Raw genomic sequence first — 4,146 nt, 5'->3', positions numbered from 1 at the left:
GCTATGGCTTTCCCAGTAGTCATGTATGGATGTGAGTGTTGAACCATAAAGAAACCTGAGTGCCGAAGAATTGATGCTTTTGAGTTGTGGTGTTGGAGAAGACTCTTGAGAGTCCCATGAACTGCAAGGAGATCAAACCAGTCCATCCTAAAGGAAATCAGTCCTGAATATTCATTGGAAGGACTGATGCTGAAACTGAAGCTCCAATACTTTGGCCACCTGTTGTGAAGAACTGACTCACAGGAAAAGACCCTGATGCTGGGAAAGATTGAAGGCAGGAGGAGAAGGGGATGACAGAGAATTAGATGGTTGGGTGGCATCACCGACTCAATGGACATAAGTTTGAGCAAACTCCAGGAGTTGGTGATGGACAGGGAAGAATGGCGTGCTGCACTCCATAGGGTCACAAAGAGTCAGACATGACTGAGTGACTGAACCGAACTGAAAATAAGCATTTAAACTTAAGTATAAGTTTTCCAGTTTTTATTTTGCTCAAGCTCAATCATGGAGACTAACTCTTCAGGAAGAGTGAGTGCCCAGTTGGCAGCAGCCTGGCTGTCTTGCCAAGGGAAGTCAAATTAACCCAACATCAAATCCCTTCTGTGAATCAATCCCTCACTCTCAAAATCCTGAACAACGTATGAACCCAGCAGGGAACAGCATCCATCAAGCAACTGTGAGATGTTTGCACTACAAAATCCCAAACATCCTCTTCATAACAAAATGATGTTACTTCTTTTCTTCAATCATAGAGTTGCTGGAGCTAACAGTCCTCAATATGGAACACACCCTGCTTCCTCCCATCCTCCCCCATATCACCCAGCCGAAGCCCAAATCTTATAATAGAGCCTTGTTAACACTGTCTTACTTAGACCATGAAGTGTGTTCTTCTGGCTTCAAGGAATTTAAAAAAAACAAACAAACACCTAAGCTGTTCAGTGAGAGATGTGTTCCTGGTATTTGGTTTCAGGGAATTGACACCAGCTTTCCAGGGATGAGAAGCTGCAGAAACTCAGCCTCAGGCAGAAAGGTTATATTGTCAGTGAACTTAGAACTCCAGAACTTATTTTTATCCTTCTAAAAAATAATTCTTTCCACCAAACCCTTTAGTAATTAATGTGAGCCTTTAGGAGTATAAGCAAGATTTTTCCATATCTGATTGAAAGAGAGAGGTTGAGGTTAAGGATCAGAGAAGTAGTTAAGAGAGACTGTGCATCACAAACATAACATGAAAATACCTGAGATCTGTCAAAAAAAACACCCACAAGAACAGTATCCTTTTTGGGCTCGGACCACCAACGATTCAAGTAATGAGCTTATGGATTACCCTGGGAAAGAGAGTCTTCTAACCTACATCCTATCTTATCAGTTTGTAAGTCCAAACCATAGGAAATTCCCCTGACATGTGTGTTACTATAACTCTGCTAGGATTGGCTAGGCTGGTGGTTTCACAAGGTTGAAAATGGCCTCAATGTCCAAGTGCTCCACTAAGCATTCATGACTAAGTGAAGGAAGGAGTGTGCAGATTGCTTTTCAACATTAGGGCTCCACCTCCATCACAACCCCCCATACAAACTGAGGGATGACACTGCTATGTGAGGAAACTTGAGAGTACATCAGAAAAGCAATTGTCATCCAACTTTTTCCTAAACTTCAAAACTTGAAACCTAATAAAAGTTAGGTGACTTAAAGTCACATTGCAATGATTTATCTGAAGTGCTATGAAAAAATAGCCTTAATCCTATATACCATACAGTAAGCAACTAAGCACCAAGCTTATTAAAAACTTCTGGAGTCCTAGGGAGAACTTGCTCAGTGGGGAAAAGCTAGTTTTCAGAGTGATGTTTTAGCTTCTAGTTTCTTGTACCATAGAAACCATTTTCTTAATAGGACTCAAAGTAGTATATAGTCCCAGGTGGTGCTGGTGGTAAAGAAACCACCTGCCAATGCAGGAGACATGGGTTCAATCCCTGGGTCAGGAGGATCCCCTGGAGAAGGATATGGCAACCCATTCCAGTATTCTTGCCTAGAGAATCCTATGGACAGAGGAACCTGGTGGGCTACAATCCATAGCATCACAAAGAGTTGGACATGACTAAAGCAACTTAGCATGCATGCATTGGAGAAGGAAATGGCAACCCATTCCAGTATTCTTGCCTGGAGAATCCCAGGGACAGAGGAGCCTGGTGGACTGCCATCTATGGGGTCGCACAGAGTCGGACATGACTGAAGTGATTTAGCAGCAGCAGCAGCAGAAGCAGAGATCTCTTCAAGAAAATTAGAGATACCAAGAGAATATTTCATGCAAAGATGGGCATAATAAAGGACAGAGACAGCACAAACCTAACAGAAGCAGAAGAGATTAAGAAAAGGTGGCAAGAACTCACAGAAGAACTATATGAAAAAAGCCTTAATGACCCAGATAACCACAATAGTGTGGTCACTCACCTATAGCCAGACATCCTGGAGTGTGAAGTCAAGTTGGCCTTAGGAAGTATTACTACAAACAATCTTACTATAAACTCAGCAATTTCACTTCTATAAATCTATTCAAGAGAAATGAAAAAAAATTGAAATAGGTGCAGATGAGATTATTCAAATATTTGTAGCAGCATTATTCATAATAGCAAAAAAAAAAAGTGGAAACAGCTCAAATGCCCATCAGCTGGTACATGAAATGTGGTACATTTACACAATGAAATTCTCAGTAATAAGAAGCAAACTTAAGCCAGAGCCTGGATAAACCTCAAAAACATTGCACTAAGTGAAAGAAACCTGTCAGAAACCACTACATATTGATTTATTCGATTTATCTGAGGTGTCGAAAAGACATTCATGGAGGCAGAAAGCAGATTAACGTTAATTGGGGCTAGAGGAAAGAACAGGGATTATCTGCAGCTGAACTGAAGGGAATTGAAAATGAAAGGAGTGTTCTGAAACTGGATGATGGTCCTTGTGGTGGGGAAGAAAAAAAACAAAAAAGAAAGAGAAAAAAGAAAGTGACAGTCCCAAATGAAAGGGTGGAGGCGTCGGTGAGCTCTGTGGCAGTGCCAGCACAGGTGGTGACATAGAGCCTAACTTGCGATGTCGAATCTTGAGTAAGGGATTCCCCCCAATTCCTACCTGTGTGCGTGTGCCTTCATCCTCTGGCAGCTGCCCTGGAATGTACAAGGCAGGTGACTTAGTGTGGGCAGGTGTCTAGGTGGTACAGAGAGACCGGGGCACCAGGTAAAAACCGGAAGGGAGGAAAGAACATGCTGAGGTGAAGTGGTGGAGATTTCGGGCGCCATAGATACATAAAAGCAATAGTTAAGACATCACTTGAGTCCAAGCCAATTTGTCCCTGGGTGGGTTTGAACCACCAACCTTTCCGTTAACAGCTGAATGCGCTGACTGATTGCACCACAGAGACTAGCTGCTGCAAGGTTTTGTTGTGATTGTTGTAATGTCCTGGAATCCGAATGGATTTCCCGTTCCTTCTAACTGCAGCGGAAAAGTGATTCAAATGTCTCTATCTTGGCCCAGCCTTGCTGGCACCAGAGACCTTGAGTCTCAGTGTCGGGCACGCCAGGTGGTGGACACCGAGCCCTAGTGAGCTGGGGCTCTGACGAAACAACATGGAGCCCACGACCATTCTAGCCTGCTCCTGGCTGCCTCCAAAGCTGACCTACACGAGACAACTCCAGCTTCTCTTGCGCTCAAGTCCTCCACTTCCCACTCTCTCTCTTTGTGCTCCTATACATAGAAAAATTTCCAATAACTACCAGAGTCAACAACTGAGTTCTGTATAATGGCAGAGCACAGTCAGGTTCCTCTATCCATGGCATTCTCCAGGCAAGAATACTGGAGTGGGTTGCCATGCCCTTCTCCAGAGGATTTTTCTGACCCAAGGATCGAACCCACATCTCTTATGCATTGGCAGGTGAGTTCTTTACCACTATCGCCACTTGGGAATCACTGGAGCATAGTTAGTTTCCATCTAAAATCAGAGATGAAAATCTTCACCAGGGTCAACACCTGCAGTCTTCTCTGTCTGGAATGAAATGAGGAAACCCACTACAGTCTTAAAATAACCTTGACTCCCAAGTGTTCCTCAGAAAGACAATCATTTGTTTGACTCTAAAGATACTGAACACTTTTTGAAAT

General features: G+C 43.2%; 1 non-coding gene across 1 annotated transcript; it reads right to left on the bottom strand.

Annotated features, from left to right (window-relative positions):
* Positions 1 to 3,338: 3,338 nt before the first annotated feature.
* TRNAN-GUU (transfer RNA asparagine (anticodon GUU)) lies at positions 3,339 to 3,412 on the bottom strand. The gene has a single exon. It is a non-coding gene; the product is annotated as a tRNA-Asn (tRNA).
* Positions 3,413 to 4,146: the final 734 nt, after the last annotated feature.

The sequence above is a fragment of the Dama dama genome, chromosome 20 (genome assembly GCF_033118175.1).
Source record: "Dama dama isolate Ldn47 chromosome 20, ASM3311817v1, whole genome shotgun sequence".
Classification (NCBI taxonomy): Eukaryota; Metazoa; Chordata; class Mammalia; order Artiodactyla; family Cervidae; genus Dama; species Dama dama.
The sequence above is the reverse complement of the archived record's forward strand: the minus strand, read 5'-3'. Positions and strand labels throughout refer to the sequence as shown.